Source organism: Gorilla gorilla, chromosome 3 (assembly GCF_029281585.2).
Source record: "Gorilla gorilla gorilla isolate KB3781 chromosome 3, NHGRI_mGorGor1-v2.1_pri, whole genome shotgun sequence".
Taxonomy (NCBI): Eukaryota; Metazoa; Chordata; class Mammalia; order Primates; family Hominidae; genus Gorilla; species Gorilla gorilla.
Genome location: NC_073227.2, coordinates 210590931 through 210613765, shown reverse-complemented (window position 1 = coordinate 210613765; position 22835 = coordinate 210590931).

The window sequence follows — 22835 nt, the reverse complement described above, 5'->3', positions numbered from 1 at the left end:
ATTAAGTCAGACTGAGAAATTTGTACCAGTGATTTGGAGCCTGGGGGGTAACGAGGCAAAAACTTCATGAGCTTATTCCGGGACCCCCACCTGAGTCAAGGCCTCAAAGCCTTGAGGATACAAATTTCCAGTGGCGGCTTGTTGCCAATAACAGAAAAGGCGGAATTGTGAGCAAGCCGGCTGTCTGCCCACCGAAGAGAGTGCTCGTAAATGCTTGGCAACACTCCCCGCCTGTGTGACTCCCTCTTTCAGCCTGGAGGGCTTTCCACATTCACAGTGTGCATCCTCTTGACATTAAAGACATTATCCCAGGGCGCTTACCCTGAGCAAAGCTTCCTCTTCTCAGCTCCTACAGTTTGGCTGATGCTGCTCAAGAGTCCCCCACAGTCCTGGCATCTGGTTTCCTTCTGGGAGGCATCTGCCCTGCTGAAAGACAGGAGGCTGTGGAAAGAACAGATAGAACAGGATCCCCGGGGCTCTGATTCTTAAGGGAAAGCAACATGACCTTGGCTGGTGGATCGGCTCACAAGAGGCTTAAATAGAGGCCCCGTTGCTCCCTACAAGAAGTTCGGACACACTGTGATGAGGCATTTGAAAGAAAATCTTCCGAGTACAGTGCGAATCCGTATCATAAACAAAAGAAGCCTTTGGTATGCCCTGTGTGCCCCCTGCACAGTGCACTCAGTACATAACTACAGGCTGTTCTGCAAAAAAGTGAAACAACTGGAATTTTTAATATCATGTCTGAGATTTCCTGTGAGAACATGGTGTACACGTTCTCCTAAGTTCAAGGTGCGATTTTCCTCTAATTGTTTTCAATAGTTCCTTCCACTGTTAGCATCTTTCAGAAAAATATCAGCACATTGCTTTCCCTAGAGGGAATAGAAGAGAATAAAATCCCATGATTTAATCTTTAAAAAGTTGAGCAACAAAAGTCAAAAACATCCAAATTTAATGCTGCCTTTTCTAGCTTATGCATGTTACGTTAATATCTAAATGATGTCCAGAAGTATTTACTTGTGTCATATTTACAAAACTGGCTGACAGATTTTCAGAAACTTGTTTTGGCTTTTGTTATTAATGTTCTCAGGAACACTTGACATGAAAGTTCTGGTTTTCTATAGAACAGAGTTTTGACATTTTTGGAGAAACTTAAAATAGGTCTACTAGGTTCTGGTGAATTCAGAGGACATAGCATGACTGATGAGGAGCATAGGATTTTGTGCCTCAGAGCACTTACCATTGATTAAAGGCCTTTAGGTTGGATTCTGACCTGGAGATAGTGTCCACTGACTTCACGGCAGTCTCTCTTCTGCAAATAGGGGTAGTGCTTTGCCTCATCCTTATGGAAATGATATAGTGGGATGTGAAAACATGTGGTTTTCCCCTCGAAGTTCTAAACATTCCAAAAGTGTCATTTACTCACTAGATCCTTAATAGATCTTCCTTCTAATATGGATTTTTTAAAAAAATTTTAGATCACTCTTGCTTTCATGATTTGAGAAGGTGTTACTTAGAGAAATAAGGCAAAAGGAAAACTTTAAGACTGACATTTGTCTAAGGTGCCTCAAACATTTCTAGAACATTAGATAGATTATCACTCGATCTCCTGTTTTGAAAGCAAATTGGTTTCTAGAAGACGTACTCTGATGATGAGACCTGTGGAGGTTTTCATCGCAGATGTTTATTTACACGGAGAAGAACCCCTGAACACGGTGACCAGATGAAAGGCAGCTCAGGGCTGAGCTCTCGGGACTCAGCTCTGCCATTAGCCACCAGCCACATTTTCCTCTGAGTTTATGAAAATGATGCACCCTTACACTCAATGCTACAGTTCTTGAGTCAGCATTGTGCAAGTTGATTATCCAAATTGGGCCATTCTTGTCATAGCCAATTAAATCAGAGAAGAGGGGTCTGAGTAAAAGGCACTCAGGGTACATAACGTCACTCTAGAAATGCCGTTGTCTGCAAGTCCCGTGGCTGAAACTGCCTGTTGTAACCAGAGACCACTTTCATCTGTAGCAGGTGAGATAACAACTGCAAATCAAGGACTAGTTTTGCCCACCACAGTCACCCACCAATCAGACCTTACCAGCCCCCAGAACTTTGCTAATATCAAAGAACTTTCTCACAGGACCACAAAGGAACAGTCCTCTTTTTCCACCTTCGGACCACCCTGTCTGCCTCTATATTGTGAATTGCAATTCTTTCTTCCTAAATATTAAATTTAGAGATTCATCTCTACATTTTTAATTTGCTTTAGAGAAGGTCAAGCAGACACTTGCCAAACCCTGTGGTCACTGTGTGGCTGGGTTCGTTCCTCTTCATTTTGTCCTCACTCACAGCTTCATTTGTCTGAAGCTTCCTTCTCACTGACCCGCTTACCTCGGGTGGCTTCTCTTCTGTTGTATCTTAAGAGGTAGCTGCTGCAAGTCTTTCTTAATTCACTGGGGAATAATGGCAGCCTCTCCAGGCCTTCTGTGTCAAGACCTCAGTCCTGGTTGGCTGCAAAGCTCCTCACCCAACCTTGCCAGATAGTCTTGTTTTGCTTTCTTCTTCTAGTCTTCAAATCCCACTCTGATTTTGAGGTTCTTTTGTTAAAGCCCAGCAGCAAGGATGGTGGAACGTGCATTGGGTGTTTGGGTGGCAGGACAGCTGGTTTCTAGTCTTGGGTTGGAAAATACCAAGCGATTTGGCTTTGGGGAAATGACTCCCCTTTTTGGTGTGAGGGATTATTTCTAGTAAATTGTAATGAAGAGATTTCATATCAGTCAACAGAAGTGGTTCTGAGCATGATCACTGAGTGGGAGCGGGAGTCACAGGGCCTCAAGGCTTATCTCCTCCAGGGCAGTTTTATCTCTGCCCCAGGAAGGAAGTACGTGGTAATATATTTCCTGGTCTGGCTGCTGGTCAGAAGTTGTGAGGGTGATTGCCAAATGAATTCTCTATATGTAATCCAGATATCAACTGGCATTTCCTGCTCCTGTGATCTAGATAAGAGAGGCCTAGCAAGCAGGCCACTTGCTGTAGGTGCCGAGTTTATGGTCCGCATCACTTTTTTATGTAGGCTGAACCTGGCCCACATGACATCCGCCCAGATATAAAATTCCACCTCTTCCTTGATTTCCACCTAAAATGTCACTCACCTGAGGCAAGGATCCATGCAGATTTGAAGGAGACATGTGAGAGTACGCTTCAGAAAGGCACGTGCTCCTAGTAAATGTTAAATACTGAGATTCTTAAATGTTTCCTCATGCCCAAGTCTGTATGTTCTACATCCTTGAGAGTGAACCTAATAAAAGGAGTTATTTTTCTCGACAAATGGAGTTCATAAAAAGGACTTTGAGATCTGTCAAAATATGATCTAATATAAGAATCATTTATTTTTGGAAACACATTTGTTTATTCATTCACAGTTACATTCATTCATTCTAGGCTTTTTTGGTTTGGCCTCTACAGAAGAAATTATAAAACTGGTTCAGCACTGCCCCCCATCAGATACACTAATTCCCCAAATAACGGAAGCCAAAGATTTCTGCATGTGAATTGTCCAGCTTTTAAAGTCAGCCATTTGGCCATCTGTGGCCATTTGGTGATGTGTTACTTGTGTATGGACTGCCAGGGTTACTAGTGTGGTCTCGATGGAAGGTAGCTCTTCAAGGAAGTAGTAAAAGCCAAACTGCACAAAGCAAATCCTGTAGCTGACAACAATGTGCCCAGGCTTTTCCAGATTTGCTCTAGTTATTCCAATAAGCACTATTCAAACTTATAAACAGATGAAAGGAGAAAAGAAAGGAGCCTTTAAAGACAAAAAGAGGGCTTCTTTCTGCCAGTGAAACATTTCTCAGGTAAGATCACATCATCTGCAATATGGCTTGCAAATGTGTGTTTAAGATAATTTTTGGAACAGCCTAGACCAAGCAGTTAAAGTGACTAGGGGTTAAACTCCAGGAGGCACAACAGAATATATATGTCTATATATGTGTATATATATATAGACATATCTTCACACCAATACACACAAAAACCTTTTATCTCTTCATTTGTTATTTCACAAACCCTAATAACTCTAAGCTGCATAATATCTCTATTAATGATATAGGTGTTAAGAAGAAACTGCTTAGGCAGATAGTGAGGGTATGGGAATCCTCAATAGGTTTTGCTTTTTAATGAAAAGCAGCCCCAAAATCATTGTCTAACAAAGATCAGCCTGTAAGATGGAGCTGCAGACATAGACAAGCCAGCGGCAAGCTTGCATGGGTGAAGGTCAGCAGGAAAAGGCTATGGGGACTAGGCATGTTCAAAACGGAGGCTCCATCTCCCCTTCCCTTTGCCAACCATGTGTACAGGAAGGAGCAGACAAGATGGCACAGGTCAAGTGGAAAGTCCATTTGCATAATAAGATTCGGGTGGGGTGGCCAGCCTTCTCCGCATGCCGTGTAAACCTATGTAAGCTCTAGGGAAATCAGACACCGCCTCCTCAAGCCTGCCTAAAAAATCCTGCACACTCCTTGCTGGCTGGTCTTCCCTTTGGGAAACTCTCTCTCTCTCTCTCACTAGAGAGAGACTATTCTCCTTTCTCTTTCTTTTGCCTATTAAACATCTGCTCCTAAACTCTTCCTGTGTGTCTGTGTTCTAAATCTTCCTGGCATGAGACCAGGAACCCTGGGTATTTACACCAGATAGCTTTCCATATGATTTGTTGAGCCTTATATGCTAGGCGCTGAGTTAGGTACTGACTACAAACAGTTGAATTTGTTGTAATTTTCTAAAAACCTCATGTAATTTCCTGTGAGCTTGACCCTTCCTGCCGAAGTCCAGCTGACATTTTGGTGAGTGTTTCTCTGTGGACTCATTCACCCCGTAGATAACTAGGCAGGAGGCCTGGACGGAGCTTGGGAAGGCTCTGCCTGCAGTGGGTGTGCAATGGGAGGAAGGTTTTCCCCATGAGCCTCTTCACTTAGGGTCCATTTGAATGGGACGTTTCTCTCCCAGCCCATCTTCAGGGGGAATCTGCCCTTGGTGAATGGAGACAAAGGGCAGGAGTTGGAGTCTCAGCACTGTATTACGCACCCCACCACCATCTCTGGAGCCAAATTCCCAATCTGCTTAAGGCTTCATCTCATATTGCACGTCCCCCACACACTGATCTTCCAGGTCTGTGAAGCATCGAAACCCTTTTCCATTTCAGCGCTGTTTGTGCTGTTTCCTCAGCTTCAATTTTGCCCCTTCCTGAAGTTTCAGGGAAGTCCTCTCCGTTTAGACCTGAACATCAGAGAGGCATTTCCTGCCCCTCTCCGTCAGTCCCATATTTGTTTTTACATAGCGCGTTCATCAGTTTTTATTTATTATTTGTCTATTCAGCACTTTTTTTTTCTGTTTGTCCTGTTTTACTTTTCCATTAGAATATAAGCAATGAGAGGACAGGGCTGGGTCAGGCTTGTTTGCTATTATATTTGCAATACTTATCTTGTAGGCAATTAATGAATGTAAATAAATTACCTTCAATGCTATGAATTATAATAGTTGCATTTGCTTCTTCACACAAGTGTCCCACGATTACCATAAGCTTGTATGTGTGTTCAGGTTCTTTTTTTCATAGCATTTCCCATAAGATGATTATCTGAGTCAATGTATTGCTTAGGGTTCACCAGAGAAACATGTGTGTGTGTGCGCATGTGTGTACATGTCTGTGTAGGAGGGTGAGACAGACAGAGATTTCATTGAAGGAATTAGTTCACATGACTATGGAGACTGCAAGACCAGAATCTGTAGGATAGACCAGCAGGCTGCAGACCCAGGAAAGGGCCCACGTTGCACTTCTGAAGGCTGCCGGCTGGCAGCATTCCCTCAGGACTGCAGGAGGTCAGTTTTTGTTCTATTCAGGCCTTCAACTGATTGGATGAGGCCCACCCACATTACAGAAAGCAATCAGCTTTACTCAAAGTCCCCTGACTGAAGTATTAATCATATTCCAGCATACCCTCACAGAAATGGAATAAATAACAATATGTGACTAGAACAGTGTTTGACCACCTATCTGGGTGCGATGGCCTAGGCAAGTGGTCACATAAAATGAGCCAGAATAGACAACCTGAAACTTTAATACCGACAGGCTTGTCCTGAGGCCAGGACACATCTTCATCCAGGTGGGGTGAGGGGCTTGCCATGTTCCCACAAGACCTGTGATTTTCAGCAATCCTTAAGTCTCTGAGGTTCAGATGCCTTGTATATATAACAGACAGATTAGTCTAAATCCAGAGATTGCAAACTGTAGCCCCCAGGCCAGATCCAGCCCCTCCTGCTTATGTGTGGCAACACAGGCTGAGAAGGGTTTTTACGGATGAACATTTGGGATTAATTTGGTTCTAGGGAACTAACTTTGACCTTCCAGTAAGCAACATGTTATCTCCTCCTCAAAGGATTCCATTTATCTCTTTTGTGGGCCTGTATCATCAGAACAAACAAAAACTAAATGATTATGTTATAGTTTGAATTTTGTCAAGAAAAATGTTGTGGAAATTTATTTTATCTCTTCTTTTATTAGTATCGACCTAATATCTTTGATTTTTGTCTCTTGGCTCAGGAAGCCTAAAACATTTACAATCTGATCCTGTATAGAAAAAGTTTGCCAACCCTTGGTCCAAATGCCTCATGTTTTCAAGTCGTGACATTCTGTGTGCCTAGGTTCTCGTGGAATGTAACACGCTACAGGGATCAGCCGTTTGGTGAGTCTGTGGTAAACCTTTTATTGGAAGAGCAGCGTCTTAGATGAAATGAGCTTTGAACGATTTGGGGAAGCAGAGCGATGGGGGGTGGGGAAAGACTTTCTGCTGCAGACAAAGGTTCCCTACATGTCTGCCCTGATCCTGCACCTTTGTGCCCTCTGAACAATGAAGACAAGCCAGGCAAACCCCAGTGATGCTTTAACCTGCAGCTCGGGGCAGTCTCCACTCTGTCTCAGACTCGTCCGGTTCACCTGCAGCTCGGGGCAGCCTCCACTCTGTCTCAGACTCGCCCGGCTGTGTTCCGGCTTCTGCCTGGGGTTCAGCCACGGGCTCACCTGTCCTTGCAGCAGAACCTCTGTCTTTGGAGTTGGTGCTGGTCTTTGAATCATTTCTTTGGCTGTGACTCAGTCAAGCCTGATTGGATTCAGACCAGCATGAAGGGTCCTACTGCTCCTAATTCTCCCTCCCAGCTGGGCCTGCTTCAAATCCTCCAGCATTCAGCCCAGCAAACCATGATCGAGCCCAACGCTCCCTCTGGGCATGTGCCTCTCCAAGATGCCGCAGGCAGAGGAAGCTGAAAGGCTGAGTGAGCCTCCCATTTGAATGTCTGCTTTTTCTAGCTCAAGCTGTTCTTTTCCATACCTTGTTTGTAAGACAGAGAAGGGGTCTGCCTGAATTGTACCGGGCACTGTGTTAGCGCTCCATGCAGATGGGCCAGGTTGCTTTCACTCTTCTGAGATTAATAGTTGCACTTCATAATCACAGAGCCATTTCACAGTTTGATACCAAGCACCCATACAGACAATATTTGGAGTCAGTGAAGAGAGTTTTTGCAAATGTCTTAGAAGATAAATTAGCGACAGTGCGAGAGATCAGTTTGCACTGTGCTTCAGTTTTCCGTTGCAGGCTCTTACTAACCTGATCCCATTACAGCTTTGAATTAGGAAATAAGCCTGAGGCACAAATAGCTGTGAAAGCTTTGGTTGAGGGTTTTGGAATTTGAAGGCTTAAAAAAAGTTTGCAAAATCCTGTGAAATTTCTTTCTTTTCTTTTCTTTGTTTTTTTGCATTTCATTTACCTTGTCTTATTTGTTCTTTCCGTTCTCTCTTGTCTTATTTTCAAATGCAATTAAGACCACCTAGTTCCATCTCCATGACCCCACCCTCTACCTCTTACTTCACTGGTGTTTCTATCTCCATGACCCCACCCTCCACCTCTTATTCCACTGGTGTTTCCATCTCCACGACCCCACCCTCCACCCTTATTCCACTGGTGTTTCCATCTCCATGACCCGACCCTCTACCTCTTACTCCACTGGTGTTTCCATCTCCATGACCCCACCCTCCACCTCTTATTCCACTGGTGTTTCCATCTCCATGACCCCACCCTCCACCCTTATTCCCCTGGTGTTTCTATCTCCATGACCCCACCCTCCACCTCTTATTCCACTGGTGTTTCCATCTCCACGACCCCACCCTCCACCCTTATTCCACTGGTGTTTCCATCTCCATGACCCCACCCTCCACCTCTTATTCCACTGGTATTTCCATCTCCATGACCCCACCCTCCACCCTTATTCCACTGGTGTTTCCATCTCCACGACCCCATCTTCTACCTCTTACTCCACTGGTATTTCCATCTCCATGACCCCACCCTCCACCCTTATTCCACTGGTGTTTCCATCTCCACGACCCCATCTTCTACCTCTTACTCCACTGGTGTTTCCATCTCCATGACCCCACCCTCTACCTCTTATTCCCCTGCTGTTTCCATCTCCATAACCCTACCCTCCACCCTTATTCCCCTGCTGTTTCCATCTCCATGACCCTACCCTCCACCTCTTATTCCACTGGTGTTTCCATCTCCATAACCCTACCCTCCACCCTTATTCCCCTGCTGTTTCCATCTCCATAACCCTACCCTCCACCTCTTATTCCACTGGTGTTTCCATCTCCACTACCCCACCCTCTACCTCTTATTCCACTGGTGTTTCCATCTCCACTACCCCACCCTCTATCTCTTATTCCACTGGTGTTTCAATCTCCACGACACCACCCTCTACCTCTTATTCCACTGGTGTTTCCATCTCCATGACTCCACCCTCCACCCTTATTCCACTGGTGTTTCCATCTCCATGACCCCACCCTCCACCCTTATTCCACTGGTGTTTCCATCTCCATGACCCCACCCTCCACCCTTATTCCTCACTGATTCAGTAATCATGACTTCATGCTGAAGTCATGACTTCCATGACTGCACGCTTTGGTGTTGCTTTTGGTGTTTCTATCACGTATTTTAAACATTGATCCACAGAGCTTTCTTACACATTACACATTATTTTCCTCATTTTATAGATGAATCAACTGAGACACCAAGGAACTGATGGACTTGTCCAATTCACACAGATAGTTAAGGATTGAGGCCAAGACTGGTACCTAGCACCTGGAGAGCAGCCTGCCTGGCTTGCTGTTGCCAGTAGTTTCTCCTCTTCAATGGGCCATGCAGAACCTTGGCCTCATTCACTGCTCATAGCCAGGAGCTATGGACAAAGGCATTTTATTACCTACAGGGATAAGTCCGTTTGTTCCCAGACCAAACTGACAGTCGGGCTGCTTATTCTCATGGCCCAATAATGAGATGCAGATAAACTGGGAAAGAAGAGAGCTTATTTCTGTAACTGGGTACAGGGAGAAGGCCTGGAAAATATTGCCAGACTAACGAAAAATTACAAGGTTTACAGAGCTTATATACCTTTTAAGCTATATGTCTGTGTGTACGTGTGCATTTGTGTAAAGACATAAGTGATTAACTTACTCTAATCTGTAACTAAGATCTGAGTTTTGAAGCCCTTCCTCTGCAGCCTCAGTAAATTGACTTAATCTACACGGGTCCAGGTACCGGGGGTGATTACATTTATCCTGTCTCCTGCTACATCATGGAGGTTTGGGGAGTTCCTTTAGACCCCCAAGAAAACATTTCTGTGGAGGTCTGGGGAGTTTCTTCAGCCCCCCAATAACAAGTTGTTTAATCCTAAACAGGTCCTGTTAAGAATTCCTTCATGATTTCGTCGCGCTTCAAGACCTGGGAGAGGCCTGGGCAAAACTCCTGGTGGGCTTTGGTTACATTCCAGCCTTTGTAGAAGGACACTGGCTCTCTCAGCTTTCAGTATGTAGCTCCACACTCAGTCAGTGCCGAGACAGTTGTTACGGAGGCCTGCCTGTTCAGCTGTTACTGACACCTGGCCTGCCACAAAAATCTCCTTGGCTGGCATGAAATAGCCTCTCCAATCTGTCTAATTGACTTATCTGGTCTTCTATCACTCTTTTCAGCTCCTCAGAAACTCTGCTCCAGGCAGATGAGACTAATTTTTGTCCATCAGCTCCACCTGCACCAATCACCTCCAAATTTCTGCTCATACAGTACCCTCTGCATAGATGCCTTTCTTCTTCATGCTCGAGTGCCTTATTTTCATGGAGCCTTTCCTGTCTGCTCACACAGATTGTGTGCTCCTGTGTGACAAGAGTGGTCGATTCCGATTGATTTGTCCAGAATTGAACTCCTTGTTTCCCTCATCGCGTGGCCCCCACTTGTTGGACACCTGAAAAGACTACATTTCCCAGACTCCCTTATGGGTGATGTTGGGAGCCTATGACCGTGTTCTGACCAGTGCTGTGTAGACGGAACGTTGGCCACTTCCAGAGTTGACCATAAGACACGACTCTCTTCTTTCCTCCTGTGGGAATCCAGGAACCCACATGTTCCAGGTGGCAGAGTTATAGTATGGAAGCAGCTCCTATCTCTGAGTTACCACTCGGAGGAGACCAACCAAGTAGGGCCACTGAAGGGACAATGACTTCGAATGAGAAAGACGTAAGTTTTATTTTAAGCCACTGAGATTTTGGGTTGCTTGTTATAGTGGCCAGCAAACATTGCTCTGACTAATTTGGCCTGCCTGCCTGGTTTGATATATCTCCCCACCTGGATTTTAGAGTTAATGATTGGCATGCCATTTATTTTTTACCTTTCTCCCTTCCCTATTTCTTTTCTCATTTTCTCCTTTCTTTTCTTCATTCCCCATTTAATTTTTTGTTTTCTCGTTTTTTCTCCCCAGCATCTTTGAGGGCCCTATTTAATCTTAATTGAGAAACCACCAGGGAGACAAATTCTACTAATTGCAAAAATTGAATAAAAAATGGTCTGAGCTTTCAAGAAAGTGACTGTTTAGTAAGAATTTTATAGTCTAGTAGTTGCTAACAGTTTAAGCTGTTTGTCCCTCCATTACTCAGTTGTCCGGGCAAAACAAATGGTCAGAGACCAGTCACTGAATGCGGATTAGGGCTTTCCAGGTTCTCAGGACTTCACTGGTCTTGCACGATGTTGTAGGAATGGTGAGGTGGGGCCAAAATTTACTTTCTGATCAAACAGCCCATGTGTTCATTGGTTAGGTAATAAATATGATTAAGCCTCTACAGCCCTATAGGCTGCAGCACAGAGGAATTACAGGTAATCTTGATTTAGAGAGTGTGTTCGGGTAAGTGTTCCAGCTTATTTGCATAGCAAAGGGTTCTGCTGGGGCCACTGACTTTGTTCTCTGTGAACTCCCAATTCTCTGGGAAGCAGATAATATAGATTCCTCTGCTCTTATCAATTTCCAGTTGCATTCTTCCAAAGCACCAGGAGATTTGTGTTTGGCCATGATTTCAGTTGGCATACTTTGGCCCTGGGGTGATTTCTCATCATTATGATGTCAGCCTCCATTTTCATGCCAATGATACAGTTATACCTGTTTTTGGTTTTTGACATCCCTTCCCTTTCTTTGTCTGGCAGGCATTAAATCATTAATGTTTCAAAATCACATACAGCTGAAACTTTGTAAAACAGCATTTCTAGTAATGAGCTCCTTAAAATTGCAGAGACAATCCAGTCCTCTCTTTTACTTGGCCTCCGCTGACCTCCAATTTCACTTCAAACGAGGATGCAGGGGGTTATCTTTGATTGATAATTATTTTTCCTGATCTCAGATGTATGAAAACCTGTCTTTTATCATGCAAACCTTGCTAGAATGCAGGTATTTCTCTCCATTACTAATGCAGGGAGATTTTCGTCATGATTTATGTCTTTCAGATTAAATTATTGGGAAATATGGCCCTTCCTGAAGGCTGGCTATCTCTACAGCAAAAATAGTTCCGATTTCACTCCTTTGCTTTGACAGTCATGATACATCATTGCACCTCTGGCTAATTAGCAGCTTCTTCCCTGGTCTTATTTTTCCACTATGGGGATGTTTGCAAAACTTTTTTTCATGTCAAGCTTCTATCTTATCTTACCAAGCACTTCACCTAACTGCTGAAGTTTATCATTCACCAGGGAGACACTGCTGGAAACCCCCAGGAATCCCAGAGCGACTGTCACTGTATGATTTAGGAGACAGTCACGGAAAATGAGAAGAAGAACGTAAGCAGCTAACCATCACGACTTGCACAGAACTCACATACATACTCGGTGGCAGACACAGCGGTGCCCTCGGATTAGCTCGTTTAATTCTTACTACAACTTCATGAGCTACAATCGGTTGAGAAATCTGGTTAAGAATTTAGAGATTAAATAACTTGCTAAAGGCCATAGAGCTAAAAAGCAGCAGATATGGGTTCAAATACAGGCATGTCTGACTTTGGTCACTGTATGGGAGTAGCTGATTCTGTTCTAACCCCAATGCCAACACCAACAGAAATGCTCACTTAAACCATGGAAAGATCATTAGACGTAACTAACAACGGGGGAAGTGCAGATGTATTTTGTGATGTGCAACCACAGATTTCAGAAGCCACTCCTATTAATATCTTATTTGTCATGAGTATAAAACTTCTAAGAATATAAGCACATTATTATATTGATTGTCACACAAAGCACAATGCAGAATTTAGTGGGGATGAATGTAATTAATCTATGAGGCTATGCCATGCCGTGTCTGTGACTGGTGGTGGGGGGTCAGGAGTCTGAACAAACTGTGTGCTAAAAATGGGGAGAGAGAGAAGGAAGGAAAGAGAGAAAGAGAGAGAGAGGTGGGTACTTGTAATGTACAGAGTACAGGTCTGGCCTTCCCCTCACCCCTCAGGGCCCCTTAAGGGAAGGGGAATGGGGAAGTGAGAATGAATGTCTTCAAGAGCCCACCAGGTAGGGAATGGGAGGAATGAAGGGCCAGGGCCAGGGCCTCCCCCACTGCATGGGAAACCACACTTGCCACGGGAGGAGCTTCTCCTTTATGGATGCTTTGAGACTCTGCATTATTTTCTAATTCAGGATAATAAGTCCAGCTCCCTCACGACTTTCCCTCATATTATCTGCCTTTCATAATCCCTTGTGTCATGTTACATGTCACTTCTCTTCCTAATCTCCATGCTCCAGAACCCCCCAGGAATTGTCATTCGTGAATCCTAGGTTAATTAAGTCTTTTAACGTCTTTGTTTTTATATCTCTTTTCTATTTCATAGGAATAGAACATAAGATATTATATATATGTAATATATATAAAATTATGCTTACACACACGCACACACATGTTGTACTAAATGTAAGAAGCACTTTGACCTCTGCAATTGAAAAGTACTTTATGAGGTGACAGAATTTTCTGTTAGGCTTTGCTGAGCCTATTCACACGTCTGAGGTGACCTATTGTTCTGACTGTGTCTCAACACTGGCACTGATATGTTTTTCCAAGGATTTTTCATTGATATTTAAAAACTATTGTTACACTCCCTTTCTGCTTTAGTAAACAGATGATAATACAAACTTTCCTTACTGTTTCAAGTCCACCATTACAACTTACTCTCCTATACTTTAAATGTAGGTTTTTGGCTGATTCTACCATATTGTGTTCCCTTAAGTAAGTTCTGGATTAATTTTTTTTCATTTGCTTTTTTCTCATAAATGTACAATGAGAATGAGCAGCTCCACGACTTCCCGGGCATCACAGCATCTCAGCCGTCAGAGTCACCATATTCTCCAAGAGTGACGTCATCTTCTCGGTCAAAGTCACCATATTCTCCAAGAGTGACGTCTTCTCAGTCAAAGTCACCATATTCTCCAAGAGTGACGTCGCCTTTCAGTCACCTCCTTGTGCTTCACCCCACCACACTCCTGCCTTCTTTAGCACCTGTTGTGTTTGGACGGCCCTCACGGCCTCCATATTCTCCAAGAGTGACGTCACCTTCTCTGTCAAAGTCACCATACTCTCCAACAGTGACGTCGTCTTCTCAGTCACATCCTTGTGCTTCACCCGGCCACGTTCCCGCCTTCGTTAGCATCTGTTCACCCGCCACGCTCCCGCCTTCATCAACATCTGTTCACCCCGCCACACTCCCGCCTTCGTCAGCATCTGTTCACCCCGCCACACTCCCGCCTTCGTCAGCATCTGTTCACCCCGCCATGTTCCCGCCTTCGTCAGCATCTCTTCACCCCGCCGTGCTCCCGCCTTCGTCAGCATCTGTTCACCCCGCCACACTCCAGCCTTCGTCAGTATCTGTTCACCCCGCCACGCTCCTGCCTTCGTTAGCATCTCTTCAACCCCGCCACGCTCCCGCCTTCGTCAGCATCTGTTCACCCCGCCACACTCCCGCCTTCCTGAGCATCTGTTCACCCCGCCACGCTCCCACCTTCGTTAGCGTCTCTTCACCCCGCCGCGCTCCCGCCTTCCTGAGCATCTGTTCACCCCGCCACATTAGCATCTGTTCACCCCGCCACGCTCCCGCCTTCGTTAGCATCTCTTCACCCCACCGTGCTCCCGCCTTCCTTAGCATCTGTTCACCCCGCCACGTTCCCGCCTTCGTTAGCGTCTGTTCACCCCACCGCGCTCCCGCCTTTGTTAGCGTCTGTTCACCCCGCCGCGCTCCCGCCTTCCTTAGCATCTCTTCACCCCGCCACGCTCCCGCCTTCGTCAGCATCTCTTCACCCCGCCACGTTCCCCCCTTCGTCAGCATCTGTTCACCCCGCCACGTTCCCCCCTTCGTCAGCATCTGTTCACCCCGCTGCGCTCCCGCCTTCGTTAGCATCTCTTCACCCCGCCGCGCTCCCGCCTTCCTGAGCATCTGTTCACTCCCGGCCACGTTCCCCCCTTCGTCAGCATCTGTTCACCCCACCACGTTCCCCCCTTCGTCAGCATCTGTTCACCCCGCCGCGCTCCCGCCTTCGTCAGCATCTGTTCACCCCGCCACGTTCCCCACTTCGTCAGCATCTGTTCACCCCGCTGCGCTCCCGCCTTCGTTAGCATCTCTTCACCCCGCCGCGCTCCCACCTTCCTTAGCATCTGTTCACCCCGCCACGTTCCTGCCTTCGTCAGCGTCTGTTCACCCCGCCACGCTCCCGCCTTCCTTAGCGTCTGTTCACCCCGCCATGCTCCCGCCTTCCTTAGCATCTGTTCACCCCGCCACGTTCCTGCCTTCGTCAGCGTCTGTTCACCCCGCCACGCTCCCGCCTTCCTTAGCGTCTGTTCACCCCGCCATGCTCCCGCCTTTGTTAGCGTCTGTTCACCCCGCCACGTTCCTGCCTTCGTCAGCATCTCTTCACCCCGCCGTGCTCCCGCCTTCCTTAGCGTCTGTTCACCCTGCCACGTTCCCGCCTTCCTTAGCGTCTGTTCACCCCGCCACGCTCCCGCCTTCCTTAGCATCTGTTCACCCCGCCACGTTCCTGCCTTCGTCAGCGTCTGTTCACCCCGCCACGTTCCCGCCTTCCTTAGCGTCTGTTCACCCCGCCACGTTCCCGCCTTCCTTAGCGTCTGTTCACCCCGCCACGCTCCCGCCTTCCTTAGCATCTGTTCACCCCGCCACGTTCCTGCCTTCGTCAGCGTCTGTTCACCCCGCCACGCTCCCGCCTTCCTTAGCGTCTGTTCACCCCGCCATGCTCCCGCCTTTGTTAGCGTCTGTTCACCCCGCCACGCTCCCGCCTTCCTTAGCGTCTGTTCACCCCGCCACGTTCCTGCCTTCGTCAGCATCTCTTCACCCCGCCGTGCTCCCGCCTTCCTTAGCGTCTGTTCACCCTGCCACGTTCCCGCCTTCCTTAGCGTCTGTTCACCCCGCCACGCTCCCGCCTTTGTTAGCATCTCTTCACCCCGCCGTGCTCCCGCCTTCCTTAGCGTCTGTTCACCCCGCCACGCTCCCGCCTTCGTTAGCGTCTGTTCACCCTGCCGCATTCCCGCCTTCGTTAGCGTGTGGCTTGTCTGGACGGCCCTCAGCCTCCTTCCATTTCAGCATTGTCATCATCACAGTGCTGTGCTACTTGCTGTATTTTTCTCCTTGACGTCTGCCTTGGCTGATTTTTCTTCTCTCTGAATCATTTAAACACATTTCGTCCCCCCTATTTGATCCTATTCTGTCTCTTCCTCTACTTGAAAAATTCTCCCTAAAATGGGTCCTCAGGACTTCTCTCTTGAGCCTATATATTCTCTGTGATTTTTGCGCTTTATGTATACGCACCTCTGATAAAGAATTTCCTCTGAAGTCTAATCAGCAGCGTCTCCTTATGCAGTGCACCCTCTTTCTTCATCTGGGGATGGAGTGCTCGTCCACAGTAAGCTATGGTGTCTGGCTATCCAGCAGCTGGCTTCAAGCACGGGACTCCGAGGGGACTCCTCTTTGGTCTTCCCATTATTTCACATACTTACACAGTGCAGAGGGATTCTTCCTGGTCCACGGGTCAGAGAGGAGAATTCTAGTGTACTGTATCTAGTCGTTTCACTCGTATCGAGGTTCACCTGGGCTGCTAACCCACTTCCTAATTGACATAAATGGATCCTGGCTGTGCTCATGGCTAGCTGCGCCTTTCACCTGTGAAATTTCCGTTACGGGAGTTTGTGAAGTAGCTATTTCTCGGAGGCAAAGACAGAATTGTCCCAGAAATACAGGACACTTGTTATTAGACGGGCTTTTACAATTTAATTCTCGGAATGTTGCTCTCCATTGAAGAATAGTTAATCGTTGGTAGAGACATGTCAGTCGCACACTGCAGCTTATATACAGTCATGTGTAGTTTAATGACCAGGATTTGCTCTGAGAAATGTGTCCTTAGGTGATTTCATCATTGTGCAAACATCATAGAGTGTCCTTGCATAAACCAGGATGGGAGAGCCTCTCACACACCTAAGCTGTATGATAAAGTCTATTGCTCCTAAGCTACAAGCAGCAGGGTACTGTACTGAATACTGTAGACAGTTGTAACACAATGGTAAATATTTGTGTATCTAAACATAGAAAAGGTACAATAAAAATACAGTACTATAATCTTACGAGACCACTGTTGTACATGTGGTCTGTCATCGACTGAGACGTCATGGGGCACATGACCATATTACATGTTTTAGAATCAAGATTAGACTCTAAGCTTTCCAACAACCCTATTGTCCTTTTACTTGTTTCAGGGCTCAAAACATTGTTGAGGCTGTGGCATGTTTTGTGCTATATAATCTGCTCATATTCCCTGAGATTTCTCTTGTGAAAAACTGTCCATGGCTTTGTTCTTGGACATGCTGAGCCACAATGTGGAACTTTCCCATAATTTACTATGCCAGTCACTGCAGCCCTTCTGAGAGGCTGGAGAGAACTCTGTTTCTTTTTCTGTTGTTTTTTTTTCTACTGATATTTTGTTAAAAATGTAGGTAGACTTTCCCATCTTAAACTGATAGCAAAAAGAAGAGGCAAATAACAGAAGGAACTATCAACCACTGTTGTTGTTTCCATTCATGCTTATTCTTTATGAAATGTTTCTGTGCATGGAGGGAAAAAGGCTCTGAGAATACAGTTAGAACCCACCATGCCCACAGAGACACTGGCTGTTTCCTGGCATTCTCTTTGGTGGTGGGAAGCATCTTTCCCCAGATTCACCTATGGTGACACAGACTCAAGTTCGAAAGCATCAGCACTGTTTCTGTCCCAACACCTGCCTTTTTCGGGAATCACACATATTGTTAGTGTTGAGATAACACATTTTGAACCTTTATTTTTATTTTCTGTGTGCTTTTATTGCCCAGAAAGTGTGTGTGCATGTCTGTCTGTCTGTCTGTCTATGGTGAGGGGAGGTTGGAAGAGGGAGAGGGCAGGGAAGGAGAAGGAAGCAAAGACACTTAAGAAACATCACTTGCTTTGAAGTTAGTGCAAAACTAATATTTTGGTTAAAAAGCTTTTCCTTTCCCAGAGCAAATATTTGATTGCTTCAATTCTTCTAAAATAGTCTATTTGCTTCTTGTTTCAGCATCTAGTAAATTTTGGGCAGTCCTGTTTAGCAAAAGAGAATGAATCCAATCAGCATGTCTCAGAAGGTACAGCAATAGAGTTGGAGGAAAAATAATGTATAAGAAAAGTGAACTGCAGTGTGCTTTTAACTCATTTATAACAGTTAATCAAACTAAATATCTGACTGGCAAATTAACCACTTTGAAGATATTTTGTCACGAAAGTGATGGTGGCGAAAAGTACAGTTGATACCTTGTATGTGCCAATCAGCCATTTATGTTACTGGCCAGCCAGAAAATGGCTTTCATTAGTTATATAGCTTCATGGAACTAAACTCATTTCTTTGAGGTGTGATGGCACAATAAAGAGAATATTCCCATGCGACTGAGGCCAATCTTCCGTTTTGCCCAGTAGGCCACTTTCCGAGTGATAGCATTTTCAAAATTTGAGGTTTGTAGGGCCAGTCGCTGAGGCCGACGACTGCAGGCAGGTCCCTTTTCCTTTGTTTGGGTCAGTGGCCCCGAGGTGAGCTGTGCTGCTCTGGTTCTTGTTTGGTTTATACACAATGGCATCCTCTGTTCAGGTCTAAGGTTTCATGTCTTCACCAGTAGAAACAGGATACCTTCTCAATTTTTAAATTAGAACTGCAAGTTTAATTCTTTATCAAACCATCTAAATATGATAACCCCAATCAGTAATTAAAATTCCCCCAGTTTAAAAATTGTATTCATCCATGAGAGGTCTGAGAAACAAAGTTTAAAACAAAAATAAACAATTTAAAACTGAAAGGGAGCTCTCAGATTCTGTCTGTCTAAGCTTCTCATTTTAAAGGTGAAAACAATACAGTTATCACGTACAGCTCTAAAGGTTCTGTTGTCAGTGTTTTATATGTGTATGATGTGGGATGTGTGTGTTGTGTGTGTGTGTGTGTATGAACTGATTCTTGTAAGCTGATGAGGTCGTTATGATTATTTATTTATTTATTTATTTATTTATTTATTTATTTATTTATTTTTTTGAGACGGAGTCTCGCTCTGTCGCCCAGGCTGGAGTGCAGTGGCATGATCTTGGCTCACTGCAAGCTCCGCCTCCCGGGTTCCCGCCATTCTCCTGCCTCAGCCTCCTGAGTAGCTGCGACTACAGGCGCCCGCCACCACGCCCGACCAATTTTTTGTATTTTTAGTAGAGACGGGGTTTCACCGTGTTAGCCAAGATGGTCTCGATCTCCTGACCTCATGATCCGCCCGCCTCGGCCTCCCGAAGTGCTGGGATTACAGGCGTGAGCCACCGCGCCCGGCCGAGGTTGTTATGATTATTATTATCCCTGCCTTACAGGTAAGAAACCTAGGCCTCGAGGGGTTTATTTACCTTCCGTGGTCAAAGATCTAGCAGTGGCAGCAGACGCAAGCGCAACCAGCTGTCCTCTGGAGGACTGAGGTCTCCACCACCTTGGAGGAAATCAAGACGCAGAGGAAGGAAGGCTCTTGCCAAGGCCACACAGCTGCTGGTGGCAGCAATTGCACTGAATATTGAAAATACATAAAGAGCAAAACTTAAATAAATAGCTTCATATGGGACAGACCATAATTGATCTTACTTTTCTCTTATTTATCAAGGTTTAGTTTGTTTTCCAATTTTGCTCTTAGAGAAAAATGTCCAGACATCTTTTAAACAAGTCTTGGCCCAAATTTGTTTAGATAAGATTTCTAAAAGGAATAATAATTATATATATATATATATTTTGAGATGAATCCTCACTCTGTTGGCCAGGCTGGAGGGCAGTGGTGTGATCTTGGCTCACTGCAACCTCGGCCACCCGGGTTCAAACGATTCTCCCACCTCAGCCTCCCAAGTAGCTGGATTACAGGCATGCACCCCATACCCGAGCCACCATGCCCAGGCAGGAATAGTAATTTATGTCCGAAGTTATACAGAGTCTTACCAAGAATGATTTTACTAAAATTCACTTTTACTAGCACAAGAATGAGCATTTCACTGTACACAATCCATATTAAATACATTTATTAAAAATAACTGAACAAGCACTTAATAATTTGAGAGACATTTCAAAATTTGCTGTAATCTGTGTTTAAGTGGTTGTGAGATTAATTTTTGTTTTTCAAAGAATTTTTAATTCAATACCTTTATTCATTTTTCTTTTCTTTCAAGTTTTTAAAAAATAAATCTTACATATTAACATATTAACTCTGTGACAGTCACATTCTTTGATTTTTATTCTCTCCAAATACTCTTCTATTCACCCATTCCCTGACTAGGGGTAGAGAGGTCACTTGTATGTGATGTCAGCACCTCTGCTGTCCTTCCTAATGTCTTGCTCCTTGGACTTGTGGACTCACATGGATCTTGGATTATCGGAATGACAGGCCAAGAAGGTAGGATGTGGGACGTTATCTTGGACAGCTTCCAGTAGTTCCAGTTGTTTACACACTCTTTCTTTTTGTTCCTTATGCTGCTATTATATTTTTGAAAAACTTGTACTTTATACTGTAAGTAAGTATTTGGATGCCAAGTCTATTTCCCAGTAGGGAGAAACAATGACCTATCGGATATATGTGAATATATACATATATGTATACATATATGTATTTATATTGATAAAGGAAATATCTGTGTATATATGCATTTGTGTATACATACAAATAAATATAAAATAAAAATGAATATATATCTTATGCAAACATATTTTATAATCTATCAATACATTAATCTAAAATTATTATCAATTATATATCATAATATATACTGTATAAGTTAGATATATTAATTATAAATGATTACTATTTAATAAAATTATCTAGATGATATGGTTTGGCTCTGTCCCCACCCAAATCTAATCTTGAATTTTAGTTCCCATAATCCCCATGTGTGGTGGGAGGGACCTGGTGGGAGGTAATTGAATCATGGGGCAGTTACCCTTATGCTGCTGTTCTCAAGATAGTGAGTAAATTCTCATGAAACCTGATGGTTGTATAAGGGGCTTTCCCCGCTTTGCTAGGCACTTCTCTCTCCTACCCCTTTGTGAAGAAGGACGTGCTTGCTTCCCCTTCAGCCATGATTGTAAGTTTCCTGAGGCCTTCCCAGCCATGTGAGTCAATTAAGACAAAAACTTTCCCTTATAAATTACCCAGTCTTGAGTATGTTTTCAAAGCAGCATGAGAATGGACTAATACACTAGAATAGAAAAATATGAATAAATTTAATAACATTAATATACAACAATAATCATGTATACATACATATCTAAGTGTAAACATAAATATACAGTATTATTTGGGAAAACCTCTCAAACCGTGTTTCCTCTGCTCTGATACCACATATCAACAATCAACACAGAAGATTCTGGGATCCCAAATGTGTGAGGATTTTTTCCCAATGGCAAGCAAACAATCAATTCTGCAGCAGACACCAGGTGAGTGTCCTTCAATTCTATTCCAACATTATCTACCTGGAGACAGCATCAGATTCCACACGTTGGGGGCTCAGTCCCCAAGACTGCCGTCCACCTCGACACTAGTCTCCAGTCTGGGCTTCTGGAACTTCTGATCAATGGGCTTCAATTTGGGGTTCCCATGACTCCCTCTTTGGGTTCAATTAATTTGCTGGAATGGCTCACAGAACCAGGGAAACACTTACTTGCATTTATCAGATTATTATAAAGGATATTGCAAAGGACACAGATGAAGAGATGTGTAAGTTGAGGTATGGGGGAAGAAGCAAGGAGCTTCCATGCTTTTTCTGGGCATCACCCTCTAGGAACCTCCCTGTGTCCAGGTATGTGGAAATGCCCCCAACCTTGTCCTTTTGGGGTTTTATGGAGGCTTCATGACATAGGCATGACTGATTAATCCATTGGCCATTGGTGCTCAACTTGACCTTCAGCCCCTCTCCCCTCCCAGGAGGTTGATGGGTGGGTCTGGAAGTCCCAACCCTCTAATCCTTCCTTGGTCTTTTTGGTGACCAGCCCCACCTTGAAGCTATTAGTCAACATTAGCTTGCAAAAAGACAGCACTTAGAGATTCCAAGGACATTAGGAGTTGTATCTCAGGCAGGGGGAAAGCAGAAGGAAGGTCAAATATATATTTCACAGCATCACAAGTGCATATGATATAGAAGTTGAAAAGAAATTACTTAGTCAGTTAGTGAGGGTACAGAAGTCCTCAGTAAAGTTTTCCTTTTAATCAAAAGTGGCCCCCAAATCATTATTTTTCTAACAAAGAGCAGCCTGTAAAATCAAGCTACAGACATAAACAAGCAAGCTGAAAGCTTGCATGGGTGAATGCCAGCAATTGTGCCCATAGTAATGTACTACCTGGGCTAGGCATGTTCAAAGTGGTGGCTCCATTTTCTCTTTTTGCCAGCCACTGTATTGTAAGGAGCAGACAAAATGGTGAAGGTCAAGTGGAAAGTCCATTTGCGTAATAAGATTAGGGTGGGACTACCAGCCTTCCCCGCCTGCTATGTAAATGTCCCACCCGGTCAAGCCAATCCATGAGCCCTAGGGAAAGCAGACACCACCTCCTCAAGCCTGCCTATAAACTCTGCTGTGGTCTGACACTGTCCCCCTTTCTGACACCTCTCTCTCACAAGGAGCTGCTCTCCTCTCTCCTTTCTTCTGCCTATTAAACTTTCCACTCCTTAACCCACCCACATGTGTTCATGTCCTTCATTTTCTCAGCACAAGAGGATGAACCCCTGGTACTTACCACTGACAATGATGCTGCTTCACATATAATGTAAATATATATTTAATAACCTACATATTTCTACATATATTGATGTGTACACACACACACACACACTCAAATGCGGGCCATTGCAGATGTTAATTTCTAAAAGAATGGTGCAGACGAATGCCGCAGTTGAGGAG